A 21,940-nucleotide genomic window follows, 5' to 3' on the forward strand; every position below is an offset into this window, starting at 1 on the left:
ACGGCGGCTAATGCCCGAACAATACATCTGTCGAGCAATTAACGGTTAATTTACTAGTAAAGCTGAGCAGTGAACAGTGGCCACTTTCTGTAGAAAACTGCATATAACGTCACCGGTTTTCATTGTTCTTCACACCACCAAGTAGGTACTTGGTACGATATCGTTGCGATATTTTTTCGGATATTTTTTATCAGAGCAAAGATTGATAAAATAAATAAAAATGACATCATGTAATGGCAATTATTAAAATTACATGCCTCTGTAAATTATCTTACTGACAAGTGTAAATGCAAGAACGATTGCTTTGTGTTGACACTGTCGACCCATTTATTATGAGTACCTTATTTAGCTAATAAAGTAATATCTGGGAGACCGAGCTTTGCTCGGATAACATATAAAAACTCAAAAATGCGCGTTCAAAAACGCGAGATAATACTCTATCTAGCGATCGATCAAGCTAGTAGATCGATCGCTAGATCGTTTCCGAGATACCCGGTATATGTAAATATATCGGGTATCGGGTATATATATATATACATGTACAACTTTCGATTTTTGCGCTAAATGCTTAGATTAGCTGTTCCTAATATTTACACCGTGCGGTGCGTCCGGCGTAATGATGTGTCACCGCAATAGACTTAAAGCTGACCTTAATTGAACCACTTTCTCATACATTTAAACCCTTACTTTACTGCCGTCATTGCGGATCAGCACTATAACTGGCTTTTCAACGAGCCCGAGTCTGGAATATAGTCATTAAGAATTAAGTACTGATTCATTTGAAATTATTACGCGCAGTGAATCTTGCTCATAGTACTTTTGCTTAGGTATTGGTGAGCGTGAGATGCACAGTGAGAAACGTCAATACATTATGTAATGAATATTTAGTAAGGTAAACGTACTAGTGCTCAATGCTAATGCCCAATAGATGACACCTTGCTGTCACCTCTATTGACAATGACTTAAGTTTCAAGATGACATGTACTGGGACCGCGTCGAGCACCAGTACGTTTACCTTACGTACATTAGCGTTGTAAGGTAGTTTAACTGAGGGAAACCGACCACTATATAAAAATACTGATGCAAAAGCGGTATAAATATCAAAACAAGGTACCTACTTGATAGTCGGTAGATGCTTATAATATGTAATATTATTAATATTATACAGGGTGGAAAGATAAGTCGAGCCCTGGAGGGAAACTACCTTAAATCCTTAAGCTGGCTCATGTTACTTTAAAAAGGAGACATTCCTTTATTTTTAAAACGAAACAAAACTGCATTCAAAGAATTTTTCTTTTTTTCTTCAATTTGGCTTTAGTCTAAAAACATCTTAAGTACTAAATATTCGATTTTATGGATATTTTGTACGACAGACGAGTGTAAGACGTAATGTTTCTTGGAGAAATGTTATCATTAACAGTAACTGTATCGACTAGTAGAATAAAATTGCGAGTTTTTATTTTTTGAAATTTTTAGTCGGTTCGAGTCCCGGGCGAGGCAAGCGTGTTTTAGAAAATATTTGGCCGCAGTTTTGTTTCTTTTTAAAAATAAAGGAATGTCTCCTTCAAGTAAAATGAGCCAGCTTAAGGATTTAAGGTAGTTTCCCTCCAGCGCCCGACTTATCTTTCCACCCTGTATGTTACCGCTATCGAAACTATAATAATATATAAGTACCTAAGTAATTCAGCAAGCCAGTTTAGTTTTAATTACATATTTATAGTACTTACACCAATATTTTAGAATTTTTTTGGGTGTATTTTATTTTCTCATATAATTTTATAAAAACCCGCCTAACCTATTAGAATACTCAATCACTTTACACTATAAAAACAATTTACAGAATTACAGACACTTTTTATATCTTTATATGTATTCTGTTAATAAGTATAAAATTTTCACCACGGAAGTTCTGGTAGATAAAATTTTATGGCCAATGACATTTTATAGAGATGGTCGATAGTTTTCTCTGCGGTCGTAAAATTTAAAAATGCTCTATCTCACATTTCGGGGCAGTATACGTGTATCTTATCACTATAATCAGTATGTAGTGTTGTAATGTTCCATAAAATGCTTCCGATTTCAAACGTAGGTGTAGTTTTATAACACTCCTACTGCAATTAAATAATGAAGGAACTAGCATAATAAAGTGGGCGTAGACAAATCTAAACGATTTAAAGATATAAAAACTTGAAGTAAGAAAAGATAAAAAACATAAGAAAGTATCGAAATTTCATATTGAGATTTGCTCACATCACACATCGCAAAAATTTTGCTAAGGATAGAATACACAGTATAAAACAGTGGTCTACAAAGTATAAGAGCTCCCAGCGTCTAGAATTTTTAAGGCTTCGTCACAAGCGTTCGTTTATTATGAGGAGACAACATTTCCATCTTCACTACTTAGATGGTTGGCACTTGGCAGCCCTCAACTAGCTAAACTGTGGAATAAACGGTCGCCCGCGGTAATTCCGAGCCGATACGACCTTCAAATTTTGAATGAATAAATGATCGTTTATTTGCCTTCAAGAAAAGAGCTTAGTGTCATATCAAAGGCCTGTAACACACTTGCAAGTCTTGCATCCCATCTAGTGCTGCAGATATTGGCAATGGTAATTGCTTACCAATCCGTCTACTCGTTTACTTTCTAAATCATAATAAAAAGGCAAAGATATTGAACAAATTTGACTTGGATCTTTAGCATATTCCAACAACTAAGCATTGTGAGGAACGTAACATACCTAACATTTCAAAAGTTTCTGACCTAGAATCCCTCGTAAATAGTTCTTGTGCAATGACTGCTATAACATCATTTTACCGTTATTATGTTAAACGTTAAGTCGGAAGTCAACAAAAGACGGCGTTAAAGTAATGAGCTTAACTTTTATGTCTAAAATAAGTGTTCAACTAGCTGTTAACAGCCGAACAAGGATGTTACCTATTACAAGCGCCATTTGACGTCCCCTTCGTTTTATTACAAATTGCATCGGATTAGATAAAAGACTGCCGAGAGTACTAATTTGAAGACACGACGGCTAAGCTTAAAAAGGGTTAGGTATTTGACCTGCACATTGTATGTGTGTAAAGCCTGACCAGGAATTAATCACGCGCCATGTTGCGGATTTTCACTGGAACTATTTTTTTCGTACTACGAATATACTGAACCGTCACCCTATACACGAGAATAACAGCGCCCTCTTGACAATGATCATATACTGGGTGATGATCATATATGAGCAAAAAATTAAACTATAGGCTGTACTCCTCATACTGACCAACATTTGTTCAGCGACTTTAAAAAATAACTTGTGGTTTGATTTTTAATACACTTTAAAGTTTATTCTAAGACGTAATGTATTGCACATTTTGTTATGTTTAAGGCATGACAAGCAACGTCAGTCACAATGATAATGACGTGGCGATGGCGTCCATTGAAGATAATATTTATTTTGTATGAAAAATAGGGACTCTAAATACTTCATAATTTTTAAAAGTTTTTGAACAAAAGTGTCACCGTTTGAAGAGTACAATCTATGTTTTAATTATTTGCTCGTGTTACAGGCCACACCCGGTATATTATATTAAAATAACAATTCTACTGTCTTAAGCTATATTATTTTGACATTGCATCCAACATGGCGGAAACAAAACAGTAAAATAATTTCGCAGTCGCGTTTTACTCTTCTAATCGTCCAATCCCGTTCACGATGGACATAAACTCTGGCATGACATACAACGTAATATTGCAGAATTTCAACTAGGTTGGAATTTCGGAATGCCATATAACCGCACGCACACGATAGCCGTCTGTAGTGTTAAGGCGTCAGGGTTAGGGAATGCTCCCGGTACTGAGTTTGTATGGCGAGAACTGGAAACTCCCGGTTCCGGTACTGTATTTGTATAGAAAACTAGTACCGGGGAGCACTCCCTAGTCAGGGTGCGTAGACATCCCAGTTATTTTTTGTGAGCGGCAGGATTGCTGGTGGATCTTAGCGAATTTAAACGAAATATTCATAAAAATATTGTATCTCCTGTGTACCTCAATGTATCTTTATGAGAAACCTCACCCTACAACAAGCTATATTTTTTTATCCTAACCTAATTTTTTTTTGTAACGTCATGCAAACATATCGTCCTAAGTAACTCATAACACAAGCCTTAGTGAGCCTACTGTAGGGTTTAGTCAATTTTTGTAAAAAAAATCCCATAATATTTGTTCATTTAGGTATTAATTTAACTAATATTTCACTCCCGACGAATATTTTTTTCAACTTTACTCATGACATTTGTCTATGTACCTATAAGTAATTTTACAGAACTGTCAAAGTACTACGAGCGTGAAGTCAAGTTTCTGCCCACTTATATTTTCTGTGGCGGCACCATACATATTTATCACCCCGGCCGGCTTGTAATCGCGGCTCTAAAAGCTCGAGTAACCGCGAAACTGGATATCCAACACATTTACCTCCATTTACCGGACAGTTTTAGCGTCAAAGTGATTTGCGACATTTTTGCTAACATTTTTAACATGGCTAGTCTATGTGAAGTTTAATTATACGGCATCATAGAAACTAAAATGTTTCATTTTGAACCTTAACTTGGAGACGATAAAGGCGAGTTTTGGAATATTTTATACGTTTATTGGCCTGTTTTAAATTATGGTTGTTTGTCGACTTTTGTTTCTGAAACGGTGGTACTTAAATGCTATACAAAATACTGCTATAAAATTGATTTAAACAGTATTTGCCTTTATTCGTCACTTTGACATATTTATTATCATTTAAAGACACATTTTAGTTCAGATGCGAAACCTAAGTATCTACGTAAACATAGTAGGTATAGTACCTTTGAATGCTTGGATAACTTTAATGGGCCGATATAACATACGTACTATCCAAAGTTACGTAACGGCCGCTAATTACAAGTATAATTTAATTAATTCAATATTAAGCGGACCCTGAAGGGCGATTCGAACTTTATATTATCTTGTTATGAAACTGTTATGGATGTGATATATCAGCAGTCAAAGGTGATATTTCTGCCGGCGTATTATGGATGGCTTTATCCATCATTTTCCACGTGATAAAATACTTAACTGTCACTTTTTAACACCGTAGGATAGAAAGTGACGGACACCATTTTATCACGCTGTCACGTAGACAGACAAGAACGACCATCATATCCGTGCTGGTTGACGAATATACGTCACTGTTGACAGGTGACTAAGCTGACAAATCATAGGTACCCATAACCGTGTCATACCAAGAATTAACTATCTGAATAAGCCTCCAGGGCTCCGAATCTCTTGAGGATGCATACATAATTACTTAGGTTAGTATTCCACCTGTCCATGATCTTGGTCCAATGTGCATTGCGTCTCACTCTTTCACTAAGCCAAATGTGAAATGCAAATACACATTGGACTAAGAAATTGGATAGGTGGAATACCACCCTTAGACATTAGAGAGAAAGAAAAAGTGTTATACAGGCACTGTCCAAGTCCGAAGATTTACGTATAATATAACTTATATAACTGATATTAACATATTAACGTTGCCCGTTGTGACCGTTAAAACTTTCCGAGTCATTTTATACTTTATTGCGACAAAGTCATAAAAGATAAATAAGCGACTAATGAGACGGAAGCACGCGTTTATGCCCCATCAAGATATTTGCCGTCACTTTCCAACATACCAAGATAAGACGAAATGTGACATAAAACAGCGTTAATCTAATAAGGAAGCGTGAGGTTAAGCAGTGGCGTAGGCGTGGGCGAAGTGGGGCCAATGGGGGCCGCGCGCGAGGCCCCTTCGGGTACAGTGAAAAGGGCCTCGCAGATGCGGCTTCGCCCACGGCTAGATTAGCTCACGCTACGCCACTGAGGTTGAGTTCAATTTGTACACAAACTTTGATTTCGAAGTTCTGATGGGTCCCCACAGTCTCCTCCTCTAAAATTTTATGGCTCCTCTACACGATGGGTCAACGCCGGCCACTCCAAGGGACGCAGCCATGCGGTACAATGAGATAGCAATATCACTGGCTCCCTCTAACGCATAAATGCGTCCCTTGAAGTGGCCGGCGTTGGCCCATCGTGTAGAGGAGCCATTACGTGTTGAAATTAAGTTTCGGATTTATAACTAGCGACCTGCCCCGGCTTCGCGCGGGTAAACCTTAAAAATTATACACCTAAACCTTCCTCAAGAATCACCCTATTGATGAATATTCGTTCAGTAGTTTTTGAGTTTATCGCGAACATACAGACAATGGCGGGGGACTTTGTTTTATAAGATATATGACTATTATGTATATGTTTAAGATTAACCATTGTTGGTCTATCAATTTTTTACAACACCTAAATCATGTTGACTTATATAGATGCGCAAAAATACTAAGATCTAATCAAACAAAGCCAAATACAGCCATTTCATTTCATTAATAATTTTTCATCCTATACCGCCGTGATAAGGTTTAACTGTGTATACATATTTATGCCCGTGTTTGAACACGGCTTTACAATAACAATAAAATGCTTTCTTCCATTGTTTATCCATCGGCTTTGGTCGTGACTGAACCGAATCAGCATATCAGATCTGCGGCTAAATATATAAATCGCGTTAGCTAATCGCTTCTAAGATATCAATCACGGTTGAGTTAGAAACAGTATTTTAACTACTGAAAGCAGACGAAAGATAGCAAATTAGTAAACAATTAAACACCAATCTTCAAAGTTCCTTTTTTCTTGAGATTGTTTAAAAATAGAATAGAATATATTGAATTTAACTTGCCCATGTATGTTGGTTAGTTAGTGTGGGTCAAATCTTGGAAGCTAAATTTGACCGACTTCCCGATTTCAGATTGAGCTGAAATTTTACATACATAAGTAAATCGGCTGACAATGCAATAGTATCATCATATTATATGTTATCACATGGAGCTCATCTGATGATGGAGACAGGAAGTAGCCATGAGATTTGTCATATTAACTTAATTTCATGAGCACTAGATTGAAGAAACCTACTAAACTCCTTATTAAAAAAACTTAGCAATATTGTGTAATGTTTTGTCTTTTTTTCTTAGAAACAGAAATGAAATTAGAAAAATCACAGATAGGGACAAACAATATCAATACTCGTAGCTTGTTACATTTGACGGACGTTGTAGTTTATGAATCATAGGTACCTACCTAAGTCTATTGAGTCAAGATACTGATCATAACTAATCTGTGTGAATCGATTCCTCAGTTCCCACGAGATGGCGTGAGTTGCGAAATGATGGGTGAAGACACGCGATCCCGATTGTCCGAGTATTCAGTTTACTGCTTTAGTTTGGGAATTGCCCAATTATATGTTATAGGGTGTGAACTTAAACCCAAAATGGCCCCTTTATGGCGAACATTATTGTTTTACGTCTTTAAAGTGCCTTACGGGTTGCGGGGAACTTTTTAGCAATACATAAAATCGTTTCTACTTTGTAATTTGTATAACCTTCTGCCGATATTCAGTCATAAATGGCATAATGTGTCCATGCAATTTACCAGCTCGCTGTACTTCTGTGTAAAACGTGTAAAACTACTTTAGATTCAAGTGTAGTTCATTTTAATCTGGCTTTTTAGGGTTCCGTACCCAAAGGGTAAAACGGGACCCTATTACTAAGACTTCGCTGTCCGTCCGTCTGTCACCAGGCTGTATCTCACGAACCGTGATAGCTAGACAGTTGAAATTTTCACAGATGATGTATTTCTGTTGCCGCTATAACAACAAATACTAAAAACAGAATAAAATAAAGATTTAAATGGGGCTCCCATACAACAAACGTGATTTTTGACCAAAGTTAAGCAACGTCGGGAGTGGTCAGTACTTGGATGGGTGACCGTTTTTTTTTTTTGCTTTTTTTTATTGTTTTTTTTATTGTTTTCCGACTCGCACTTGCCCGGTTTTTTTATATCATTGTTTTATTACTAAATCACTAAAGCTATTTGACGCCTCGCGCCTACAAGCATCTGTTCCCAGAAAAATGGCTCCTTCTCCGAGATATTGAGGACTTAAATCCAATATAATTCCGGCAACAAAGTCACTTAACAGGTTCACTTGCCTTTAAGTCGCACATATGCCTACAAATACTACACTGTTAACTGACTAATCGTGAATCTTATTGAAACGACATAAGGCCTACATAAGATTAGTTAAGTGTTGCTCTTACTCACATGTGGCGCTAAACCTGTGATCTCACTCCAACAGTTAGATAAAAAGAAAGATGGTCGATAACGGTACTCACAACCTTCGCTATCCATTGCTTATGTAGCTCTAGGCATTCTCATGTCTAATTTAGTCAGTTTCACACTAAAGGTAACGTTCCATTTCCGAGCGCAGCTGCAATACCTACTGCACCGTCACTACTGCAGCGGCCTGAACACGTGCCAATTGCAGAGTTGTCTACGTATACTAAGTATATACATTTAGATTTCATTATCACGCAGCGAACTATATATTTATAAGGCTACAAATATTTAATCATTTAATCATTGCAATCATATACAACATTATAAATATACCTCTGTAAACATGAACCCGGACAGAGTATAGCAATTAGTTTTAATCTTATACTGAAACCTAATCAAAAGAAGAAAACAGGCGAGAACGGAAACTCAAAATCGCAGTTTACCAAACCTTTGCAAATTTTGTACAATTTTACCCCACTTCCCACTAAAACCCTCAACCCCGCCTTAAACAATATTAAGTAGCTTAGGAAAGTAACCGCATATTAAGTAGCGTTTCTCCCCACATTCATTACGGTACGAATATCCACTTCAATTGATCTAAAGTTGTCCGCCATTTATCTCACATCTGACGCGTTTGTAGCACCCAGTCCTGCTAAAGCCGTGTATACACGATCTGTACGACCATACGGCCATTGAAGCTTCAGAAGCTTTTAATTAGAGTGCGTGGGATGCTGTTAATCGGACTTAATCGATCCCATGTTGACACAAACTACTTTAAACAACATTAGGACTAGAATTCATGTGTTTATTCAAGGTTCATTGAATCTAATTGGGGTAAATTATTCTTTAAAGCAAATTTGTGTTCTAAAAAAACTATATTTATTTGATTGCCCACAATTATTACACTAAAAAAACTATTATATAGCTATATGACTTCGGGTTTTCCATCATCAGCCCAGCACCTAATACATGCACGCCTCTTTTAATGACTTGCTATAGGTACCTACTACCTACTTGAAAACTAAGTCTTGTTAGGCTAACTTTAGGTAAAATTTGATTACAGGCAAACACCGAACAAATCGGAATAAAATAAAGGCCGCTACAAAGTTTTTTGTTTTCTTTCTACTTTCTCCAATGCGGGTCTTATGCCCGTATCTACTCGATCTAATTAGGTTATATTTATCAACGGAACCCTCTCAATCTATAGGTTATTTTTTATCAGTTTGATTACTTTGATTAAGGTGTTTTTGTGGAGCAACTATGCCATTTAAAAAGTACTAACTTACACTAAATTACAACGAGCTGCAAAAGTGCAGTTTATGAATTACATTCATTAAGTGGGTATGCATTCGTTCTGAATGTATATTTGCCACTATGTCGGTTATAATTAGGTATTTGTGTGGCGATCACTGCACATAGCATAATCATAATGCAACTTGTAACGCATAAAGCTCCCCACCGCAGTCCGAATACGCAGGATAGTAAAAAAGATACCCTGAAAATCTACGAGTAAATATTATAGTTGATCAAACCAATTTGTTCACTCATCCATTTCTTTTGGGTGCTAGTACTAGTGTAAAACAAAGGTACTATGATTCTCTGTCTATGATTGAAATGAGACATTGCTTTGACAAACTATAAATACAATGTATGTAGTATCAAATGTCATGAGAATCAAGCGCCCATGCAAACTCCGTGAGCGCGGCTTTATAGTAGAAGAGGCTGGTCGTTTAATGAAGGTGTTTTACAATTAAAAGCGGATCAGCGTTCATTCGCTTTACTGGCATAACTAATCATTAATTGAAGGTTGTGGATACTTTCTCTCCAGATTACTCTGGGAGCGACCAGTTGGCAAATTGACCAGGTTGTCTACTGCCAGGGTGATTTATGCGGTATTAGTATTAAGAAAAACAGTATATAATAACGATAATCTGAGCTTGCTGAGAACATAGCTGATAATTATTTGTTATTATATGGAAAAAAAATTGTTTAGTTGACACTTTGAAAATTGTTTTTGCAATAACTTGCAACCAACAATGATAATTAATTGACAAGTTTCATAAACATGATCCCGAATTTGTGTAGTGCGTGTAGCAGTGTTGCTCTTAAATTATATATAAAATATAATTATATCATGACTAATTTAACCGCTTGTAATTCCGTCCCAGGCGGTGTAATGTCTATGGAGAGGTTATTGTCTCTCTGGTGTTACACCATAAATACGTGCGTGATGAAGATCCTGACAAAATATTAGTCATCACTTAACTCGCAACAACAAGCAACAAGAGGTTGGGACCCACGATTTTTGACCACAATATACATTAAATATGGAAGGTTAAACCACCATTAGTGCTAACAGGCTGCACTGGTCTGTCACCGACACAAACATCAACTTCTCCCCAATTATAATAAAACCTTACACTACCGGATGTTCTAATATCAGCTATAAACGGTAGCCCTACTCGTTAACATAAATTCATATACGTGTACGAAGTAATTGGAGTACTGATTTACTGTAAGCTCTTGGCCTATAATTCCCGTCACGTACTCTATGAAGAGAAACCTGAAGTGAAATGTCGATTTCTAGATTAATGCTTAAATACATATTTTCATTAGTGGTTGCGGACAAATTAAAGCTTAGGGTGAGGTTTCGATTGCAAGAGAAATTATCCACGTGTTCCTAATCTTAGTGTTAATTGTGGAGTCATATTTTATTTCAGATATATATAAATGTACGATTACTGAAGCATAGGTAAGTACTTACCTACTACTTATACACCAGAATGGTTAGCATGATTCTGTTTTGTCATGGGTTTCGCCAAGGGGGCCCCTTAGAGAACAAAATTTCTAACTATGTGGGCATTATCAAGCAATCTTATACTAATGGGTCCTCTACACGATGGGCCAACGCCGGCCAATCCAAGGGACGCAGCCAATGCAGCCATGTGGTAGAATGAGATAGCAATATCACTTCCTCCCTCTAACACATAAATGCGTCCCTTGGAGTGGCCGGCGTTGGCCCATCGTGTAGAGGAGCCATAACAAAAAGTAACGTGGCGAGCTAAAGACTTTTCGGTAGAAGGTATGTACAAACTAAAACGAAGTATAGTCAAGTTTACAAACATTTTAAAACAATTGCCAGGCAGCAATCACTTTGACTATGAAAACTTAATTGTCTATGGGATAAAATAGTAAAAGCAAAAAGCGACATACTTGTACCACATGCCAAGACCTACTTTTGCCCGCAATCCAAACAATGCATCGACGAACCTCGAGCAACTAGTTCATAAGGGTCAGATCAGATATAAGTGTAGAAATATGAAAAAACCGTTATTAAAAACATTCACTACGTTATTCATCTTTGACGCATACATATTAAACGACTTCGTTAGTTCAGTTATTAGCGCATTTTATCTTTCCCCATTTATGAAGCAAAACGTGTTTTATCACTCTGTCACTTTATCTGCCGATCGGAGATAAACCGACATTCTCTCCACAACAACCTATGCGCCTAGGTTTTTATGTATCTTGCGCCCTTTTAAAATTTCTCGCTAGAATACTGGCTATATCTTTCCTAATGCGAAAGGAATGTTGTGTTTTTGAAATGGTAATGCTCTTACGTCTTTTTTGATGTGATAGATATGGTGTCTAGACCGCCTGGCTTTAACTCTTACTTCCTGCTATTAAACGCGTCTTCTGAGCAATGTCGAGCTAAGAGCTATAAAGTCAGATAACTTGAACAGCTAGTTGTTACGTCCGTCCATTTCTTCCTGAAGGATACTGTACTTTGATTGGCAGTTGCTACCGTCACCTTTAGTAAGATAGCTGTTTCAATTATCCATTTATTTTCTGTGGAGATATGAAGCGTTTCTATGCAAAAAGTCGTAAGTATTGATGAACCAGAAAAAGAAAACTGCATGGCTGTTAATAATTGAAGCTTAAAAGCGATAGGCAAATTACAAATTCAAACCATTTTGTGTCCAAGCCAAAACCTTCCAATCCAATCTATAAATTATTTAAAAAGATAAAAAATACAAATGGAGGTTACAAGCTTATAAAGTGACGTAACGTGATGTTATCACTTTCTCGGTGTCACTTCCTCAATATGGTCGACTCAAATGAATGAACCACTCAAACATTCGGCTTGTTGGATATTGGAACCGTATCAGATCACCCTTTGAACGAAGTCATTAATATGTTTTTGCACGGTTTCTAAACATTAACACACTTTTGCCGGCGTCACTCTGCCTCGGATAGGAAGTAATATATGGATTATTACCTATTTATGCAAATGTTGGGAACCTTACAAATGTTCTGATTTCGATATGTGTTGTTACCGAAATATCATTATCGAAATTACATTTGTTTTGAATTTTTATTGAAGTAGGTACATATAATATTGATAGAATTGTTACAATAATTACCTACTTTGAAACCTAGACTAAGTATTCATTTATCTTGTTTACAGTTACAAAAAACATCATATTTTGCAAGTGTTAAAGATTTTGGCTGTAGTAGTAGTATGTAGTTTAATATGAAGTGTCAGGTGTCAGGATTGACTTCTTATCCACCGGAGATTTAAGCACACTACTGGTACAGTCACCTGCAATAATATGTGACACACTCTTATAGCTCTACAAATAAGATCGTGTCAGATATTTGTGCGGCCTTCGTTGTGTAACATATTAATAGTCAGGTGACTGATAACCATTGTAAAAACGTATTTATCGAAATATTATTTCCCCATTTAAATACAATAACGAGAAGTGAGGAGGAAGCTGTTTGCCAACGTTTCTTTCCAACGCATTTTTACATGCAACAAAGTTGTAAATACAGACAATACATGTTTATTGGAAGCAAAAACAGCTTTGAATACAATGATGAGAGCTCAGCCAGATGTCCGGTTGCGTTAAGTGATTCTGACGTTTATTTATTAGGCGAGACTGTGTTGTGTTTAACCTAATCAGGCTATTTAGAGTCTGAAATGTGCGAAACTAGTTATCCGGTGAGAAAATAATGTTTTCTGTAGCCTTTATACTGTAGGTACTTACTTAATTCATTCTAGCACGATTTCAAACATATTGTAATTGGATTATAAAACAGTGTATATTATTTGAGATATATTATATTGAGTTATTGTATCAACAAGTTTAGATTTATTTCAATAAAGGAAAAACGTTTAAAAAACGTCCTCAGACGAGATTCAAACTAGCGGCTTCTTGCCACTGAGCTACCGAAGTTGAGCTAACAGCCGTATTCGAACAATGAGATACGTCAAATACTAGCTATTGAAACGATATGGATTAGATATGTCAGTGTCAAAAGTGACGTTTTTGTTTGAAGAAATGTAAATTTTGATACTTGTTTGACACTGACATATCGAATCCATATCGTTTCAATATTTAGTATTTGACGTATCTCATTGTTCGAATACGACTGTAAGATGCCAGTGCAGCAAAATACTTTTTACTTCATAACAATAAGTACTGTCTAAACACTACGCGATAGAAGCCAAAAATATGTTTGCTTACATGATCGTAATTAAGTGTAATGCAAAAAGTATACATTTTTATCTAAACTGTATCATAAACAAGTTCCCTGCTTGAAATTCTGATGAACTGCCTAATGGCGTTAAGATAACACCAAAATTAATTCAACCCAAATAAGTTTATCCATTAGGGCACTTATCTTAACATAAAGCACTGTAGGTACCTAATATGTTTTAACTTTTTTGTTAAAATGCGATGAATGTAAGCAACTACCGTGTTTACTTATTTCCAAATTTGCAATTTATTTCCACAAGCTTTTTAGCAAATGTTTACCGGAAGTATTTTCCGATGCAATACCCATCAAAATATGTACCAGCGAAGGAAATAAATAGGAACCAGCGAGCTAGAGCTAGCTATGAGCAAAGAAAAATGCACTCTGCAACATACTGGAAACAAAGATTTAAAGTTTCTTGGTTGTTGGATTGGATTGGAACTTAGAGTTCTTAAATATTCTCAGTAGTAATAAGTAGGTAGGTACCTACTTATAGCGTCTTGTCATGTCTTAAGTATACGCCGTGGGCCCGAATAACTGACAAACTTCAACAATGCTTCTTACAAAATCGTTACTTTACTTCATAAAGTATGGACAAAAATGCACAGTTCACAGGCACAGTACAGGATTGTGCCCAGATTGTGCATAATTAATTGAACGTCACCGCCCACTGACAGTAATTAATTGCTATTACCGTACCATTTCAATTCTAATTTTTATAACAATATGTAACTAACTAAACGTGTTGTTAACGAGGAACAACCGCAAGAATCGCAAAATAATTGTTTTATTCCACTAAAATAACGCACTTTATACTTATTAACAATATAGGATATATTTGAGATAAGTATAACATTATTTACTCGTTCCGATTCCGTACGAAATAACTGATTTAAATTTTAAATCTCTCGGGTTATTGGAACTCACGGTGTGTATTCTGGTTTGGATAAAGGCAGTAAATAGCATTGACCTCATTTTAGCGAATGCTCATCCTTAAAGCCTCAATGTGAAAGTGAGTTAATTTTAATCCTGTTTCAGATGACCATGTTGAAGAGACGAGAGTTATGAGTTACTGATTATTTGAGGGACAGAACCGGGATAATATTGTACTATCAATACATTGTCATTATCTTCACTCAGTTTGATTTAATTCATAGGCCACTTACACCATCCCACTAACCCGAGGTTAAGCGGTTAAACCTATAACCCAGTGTCAAATTGTACTGGTAACCATGGTAAATCCAGGTTTAACCGGTTAACCCAGGGTCAGTGAAATGGTGCAAGTGTCGCTGTGACTAATTCCTGCACAGGCCGACCTAGAGCTTTTATGGATAGGTACTAGGAGATGATATACATTGCTTAACTATGAAGATAAATAATATTAAGTACGCATAAAAATAATTCATAATACAAAAATATAGGTACTACTTAAATTTTACGCCGGTACGTTCGAGATTAGCTTTGTAACTATTCAGTATTATTATTATTACTAACTAGTCTGAAGCAATCGCCCCCAAAAAAATCGGTTAATGGAATTTTGTATGAACAAAAGTGTACCTACACACCTGCTTCAGAGACCGAGTGAAGATTTTAAGAGATTATAGCGTAGGCATCCTTGATCTTAGCTTCCAAGTAATAACAATAATGGCCTAAGAAAAATGTTTTCTAATTCATTCTCGGATATAAAATCGCCCTGAAACCCCTCAGGATATGTAAAAGAGTTTGATAAATATTTATCACTTGGAGGCTACAGGTTGCCATAACTCTTGCGTCCCACAATTTCAGATAATGTTCGTATTACCTTGAGAATAAAGTTAAATTCCCCAGACATGGGCATGTTATAGTGCTGGTATACTACCCATCTTACCCCGCGAGTTGCCTATCCGCAGTACCATTGTCCGCTCTATTATTCCTATTCTTTAACGTTATAAGCCAAATATGGAGTTGCTTTGATACGTCAATAAAGCGTTGCCTTAGAACGTTCATCGTGCAGACCATTATCCATTGAGACATAGAGAAAATACAGTTGAAAACTGTTATGATCAATAGAGAACGATCAATACAATGCGTGACATGCACCTGATCATATTATAATAAACTCAGAAATTGGAGAGAAAACACAAACGCAACGTGGGCAGAATATCGCAGAAAACTATCATGGGAAAGATGTACAATTTCGCTTACAGACTGTAACTAAGAAAGCTTAAGATCGCGTGTTTATTACCTCGCCCTCGACTCTAGCACGAAAATGGTATGTCAACAGCGACTATCGCGATTCAACATAATTAATTTAGCTTTATTTCCGACGTCTCAATACGGGTTTTGCGACAGGACCGTTTGACATGCCATTATTGTGTTCGAAATGCGAACTAGCGGGAAAACTTAGGCCCACTTGCACCATTCCGCTAACCCGGGATTAATCAGTTAAACCGTTAACTTAATGTCAAATTGTACTGGTAACCATGGTAACGCCAGGTTTAACCGGTTAACCCCGGGTTAGTGAAATGGTGCAAGTGGGCCTTACTCACTAAATGTGTATTTTACCTCTTATAATGTAGCCGACCAGGAACAGTTTATTAATCAACTAATTTTGGAATTAAAAAAAAAGGCCCAAAAATAACTTTTACAAAGGTCCCATACCAAACAGCTGACTGACCGTTGATTTAATTTAAGGACAGACAGCTGAGTTGGGTTTTATTGTAAGAATTAGACCGACAGTCCGACACCCGAACCGCACGTATCTTGCAGTCTGTGACTACTCTGTGTTAGGTGCAAAAAGTTCAAGTGGATTTGCGTTTTCAACTGATTTACGCCCTTATCTGACTAAGAGTCAGGGTATTTCAGTATAAAATCTCTACATCCTTTGTCATTTCATAACCTCGAAAGGCCCACGTAGAAGTTTGACGTTTAAAATACTTGCACAGTCTGGGCTAACAAATTCGCTGCAGACTTATTATGGTCCAACTCTAATAAACTTACACTGGTGTAATATTTTGGGAAAAAAATGGAACTGACTTCAAAATTCAAAGAAAATAGGTCCTAAGTACTAAGTAATCGTGTACCTAAGTATATCATTTAAGGTTAAGGTAGGTAGGTATTACTTGTGTACAGTCAATAATATATGTTACTCTTCGAAGGCCGCAAAAATATGTAACACGCTCTTATGTCTCTACAAATACCTAAGATCGTGTCAGATATTATTGCGGCCTTCGTTGAGTAACATATTATTGCAGGTGACTGTACTCAGGCGTTTTAGAACAGGTATGCTGCTATAGCGCAGTTTACTTATTTTTAATTTCTTCAAAAAAGGAGTGTACAAAGGCCATGAGCATGGAGCACATGGAGTTACAAATATCCATAAGCTGCGGTATTTGCTTACTTTAACCGGGCAGATATGCTTGTTTGTACACGCACGGTATAAAAAAGGTCACTTAAAAAGCATAATGCTCACAATTTCCTCTTATTTGATTGGACCACGCCGGTATAAGGACTTAACGGTCTGATTCAAACTTTACGATACGTCAAAAATTTGCTAAACATACGATATAAATTGGATATTGGATCCGATCCATGTCGTATCTTTAGCAAATTTTTGACGTGCCTTAAAGTCGACACAGGCCGTTAATTTGTGACAAAATGTCAAAGCTCTATGGTACGGGTAAGGAATTTAATTTCAGTAGATGCCATTTCGTACCTTGTCACAGTGACAGTAGTATGAGTCCCTTGCGACTTTCATATTGATTGTCACTGTGACAAGATACGAAATGGTACTGATTTTTTGTTGACTGTACATAAATATGTATCTTAGAATGAACTTTATTCTTCTTTAGTATTTAGATAGGTACTTACTTAAATGTGATCAAAAATCTTGGGTTCAAATTCAAACCTAGGTAGAGCAGAAAATCGTTTTCGAAAAAAATGCGAGATGACTAAAAATTAGGTCAGGGTCATTATCATATAACACAGACAATAGATTAATTGTTATTTCATTAAGGGCCACTTGAACCATCCGACTAACCGGGGGTTAACCGGTTAAACCTGGAGTTACCATGGTTACCAGTACAATTTGACACTGGGTTAACGGCTTAACCGCTTAACCCCGGGTTAGTCGGATGGTGTAAGTGTCGCTAAGCAGGCATTGGAAATAAGCCTAAATTATCAATGATTTTCCAATATTTTCCCATTGTAAACTCACCTATATGCTGGTCTCCTTTTTCCTTACAGATTTCACGTAGAAAGTGTTCTTCCACATCTTTCAACCCCTCGCAAACCCTGCCATAGCACTGATGTCACCACACCTAGTTAACCAGCACTTTTCACTTAACCACAAACTTAACACAACCTTAATTTAAAACTTAACACGTTGAAATTGTTACAATCAAAACTTTCATCGCACTTCACGTTACACGCACTGTTCTGTTTTTAAAATTAGAACTAGGGTTGTTAATTCTATAAAGTTTTGACGTGTTTTAAATCTATAAAGCGTTTGATGACCCTAAAAGTAGCTTTAGAACTGAGGCTTCGATGCAAAACGTAGCGATCGGTGCGCCCGCGCGCCTCGGTATGCGGAGCGGCTGTGTGTGTGCGTTGGTATGCACGCACACACACGAAGGCAGGCTGCACGGTTTTTGTCGATGTCCACGGGGCAAGTAGCGGCAGTTGTGTGGCGTTGTAGCTCGGTTTGGTTTTTATTTTTAGGTTGACCTGTTTGAGCTTTTGTTGCAAAGAATTTGGGATGTAACTAATGATAATGAAGTAATTTTTGCTAAACTGTCGCTGTACCTACGATGATTTGCTTATTGCAGTACCTACTCTTAATATACTAGGTAAATAAATACCTACTTTAGGAAAAATGTTTAAAAAGCTGATGTACAAAATGCAGTTTGTTTTTATTGATGTACCTCTATCAACTCCTTTTCAAGACTTTTCTATTTAATAAATACCTAGGTTGTATACCTGTAAATAAAATAAACATATAATTGGGCTGAAACTAAGTACATAGGTAATTAGGTACTTACTTAGTAAAAACTTTGAATGTGTAATGTAATGAAATACTTTACCATTTTTTAAATAGGTATTTTTCATAAAACCCTTTTAGAAAAGCTTTTGGCTAGAAATAAGACAATTACCTACTATTTAGTAGAAAGAGATGCTAAAGCACAATTTATATTAATTATATTTTATTACAATAACCCACTTTAAATATTGATAGATGGGTACTAGGGAATGCAATGTCGCACCAAGATTGGCGATTCGAGATCTCGCACGTAAATTCATAATCGAGATTGGGTGTTTCGAGATCTCGACCGTCTGACTTTCGAGATCGAGATTAATCTCGACGAGATCGAGATTTGACAAAATAACTAAAAATGTGTTATTTTGATCAAAAATCTCTAAGGATTCTGTACATACTACTTATTTAGGGTACGTCATGTTATATTTTCAAGATAAAAAGAACAAATTAAATCAGCATTGAATAAAAAATAAACTTTTATTTAAAAAATATAGCTTCTAATTTGATCCGCACAGAACGCGCCACAGTGCTTTTATCGTCAGCTAAAGCCGGCCGCACACAATAGCACTGCCGTAACAACATGAATCGAACGTCAAAAAGATTACTTTAAACAAAGTAATTCACACTAATTAATCTTTCAATCTCGTTCGAGATCTTGAAAATATTAATCGAGATCTCAACCAAGATTACAAAAATTGAGATTTACGGTCAACGAGATTGAATCTCGAAAATTCGTGCAAGATCTCGCGAGATCTCGAAATTGCGAGATCGAGATTGCATTCCCTAATGGGTAACTACACGATAAATACGTAGAAAGCTTTTAAGCATAATTTCCAAGTTGCAACGTACTGCATCTCACCTAAGTTTTTCTGAAAGCTGCTGGTCGATGTCCCGCTAGCAAGACTCGAGCTTTCCGCTCTCGCTCACACGACCCACTAACCGTACAAAAGAAAGAGACAACCAGATTTCTACAACTGCAGTTAAGATTTGCAGAACTCGAAGTGGTTTTACTGAGGAATTATTAACGATAAGAAATACGGTCGTTTAGGTAATAGCCGGTAGGTTTGAAGAGTGGTTTTGGAGGAGTAGTGCGGTGGGAAAAAATGTGTTTTTAACGCGGTCGGGTTGGCGACTGGTGGGTATCGTTTGTTACGGGGATAGTGGGCTGATTGGTCGCCGTGTAACTAGACTCTGTGAAGTCCGTCAGCTGATGTCAAAACAATAGTTTAAGCTTAAAGCTTGCAAAATAAGATGAAGCAATGGATTGTGGATTTGAAACAGTATCCTTGAGTGTTTCGGAACTTATGTTCGACCAGTTTCGGTACTTAAAGAAAATAGTGATGAAACTTGCAAACCTTTCAAACTTTCAAAGAAATTCAAAACCATATAGTAATAGGTTCGTGCCAAACAGAGTAGGTTATGATGATGATGAAAATAGGAATTGTTGTAATGGCGAGCGTTAATTAATCAGAGACTTTTAGACCATGGGGATTTTTTTATAAAATCTTAATACCTACATAATTGTTTTAAATTGGACTACTTACATGTTATATAGTGGAGTAGTAACATTTTTTAAATCTAAATGAGCATCACTATAAATATAACATGTAAGTAGCATTAAATATATTAGTTCAAATATCATGTATGTATTACGTTCTAACTCTAACAGTCTGAATAAAAAATATAAAAATATTGAGTAATAAGAAGTAACAATTTGATCACTCAAAGTGACAATATTAAAGTAGTAGCCATCCAACCAATATGAGGTTGTCCCAGAGAAAAGCTGTAATTTGTTAACTGACGATTTAAATAAAAACACTCACGTTACATCATACGACTGACTAGGCTTTTTAGAACGATAACAGTACACACCCACACATACACAGTATTTTATATATAATAGTCATCATCATCATCATCATCTCAGCCATAAGACGTCCACTGCTGAACATAGGCCTCCCCCTTTTTTGGGGGGTGAATGCCATAATCGCCACGCTTGGCAGGCGGGTTGGCGATCGCAGTCGAGTACACCGAATTTGAGGGACGCGACCAGTGGTCTTGGACGTAGTTTAAGGACATACCCAGGTCCTAGGTTATAATGAAAAGGCACTAAACGTACCTACTTCAAATTAATACCAATGTCAATTAGGTAGTGCAATTAGGTACCTGCACTAAGACCTAGAACGCCTAGAATCACTTAAGTATCATTTGTGAAAATTTTATGGGGAAAATTCAAGGGGAGGTTATCACCACACCACATTTCAGCCTGGCAACAACATTAAACTTTGCTCAAAAACCGTAAAATCCGGAAGTTTTTAATTCAGTCAAGGAATCACATTTTAGTACCATTTCGTACCTTGTCACAGTGACAATACTGACAATAGTATGAGTCCCTAGCGACTTTCACATTGATTGTCACTGTGACAAGATACGAAATGGTACAACATTTTGACAGTTTCTAATACTCCAACTACTTTTATTATTTTGTTTTATATATTGTATGGGCCCGATTCGGATTTTCAAATAGACATCTATTAGACATCACGAAGATACAATAATGGCATGTTTAAGATCTAACCTGTCAAATTTGACATTTGCGCGATTCTGGAGATACTCTTGAACGATTTCCACAGGATATGACTTAGAGATCCAATTCACATCTAATAGATATCTTACTCTATCTAACGTAAAAGTGACATTGGTTGCCCGAATTGCACTGCAAAAGAGAACTAGTTGATATCTAAACTATAACGTATCTAGAATGAATCTAGTACCTACGTGTCGTCTCTTGTGAATATCTTGAACATCGAATACGGCAGTATTATTCGTGCTGCACAAGATCATGGCTGCGACGGAAGACCAGAGCGGCTACCGCGAAAACCGAAATTCACAAATTGCGGGGATGTTTCTCTTTTACTCCAATGAAGGCGTAATTAGAGTGACAGAGAAATATCCCCGCAATTTGCGAACTTCGATTTTTGCGGTAGCCCAGCGCTAGCCCAGCCAGGCTAGCATCATGCTGACTCGGTACCATTTCGTGGCTTAGTTATATGTTATGTTACGTGTTGTCTTCTCTTTTATTTTCCCAGGAATAAACGCTCTCTATTCTATTCTCATACCTATGCTCTATGCTAGATGGCTCCTCTACACGATGGGCCACCGCCGGCCAC

At 36.8% G+C, this 21,940-nt stretch overlaps 1 protein-coding gene across 1 annotated transcript in view; it reads right to left on the reverse strand.

Annotated features, from left to right (window-relative positions):
* LOC134668702 (F-box/LRR-repeat protein 7) overlaps nucleotides 1–18,359 on the reverse strand; it is a 97,984-nt gene extending 79,625 nt beyond the window's left edge. The window contains exon 1 of the mRNA XM_063526145.1: nucleotides 17,952–18,359. The gene's annotated coding sequence lies outside the window, so the exon portion shown is untranslated. The remainder of the gene's footprint in view (nucleotides 1–17,951) is intronic.
* Between the last annotated feature and the right edge of the window lie 3,581 nt (nucleotides 18,360–21,940).

This window comes from Cydia fagiglandana, chromosome 1 (assembly GCF_963556715.1).
Source record: "Cydia fagiglandana chromosome 1, ilCydFagi1.1, whole genome shotgun sequence".
Classification (NCBI taxonomy): Eukaryota; Metazoa; Arthropoda; class Insecta; order Lepidoptera; family Tortricidae; genus Cydia; species Cydia fagiglandana.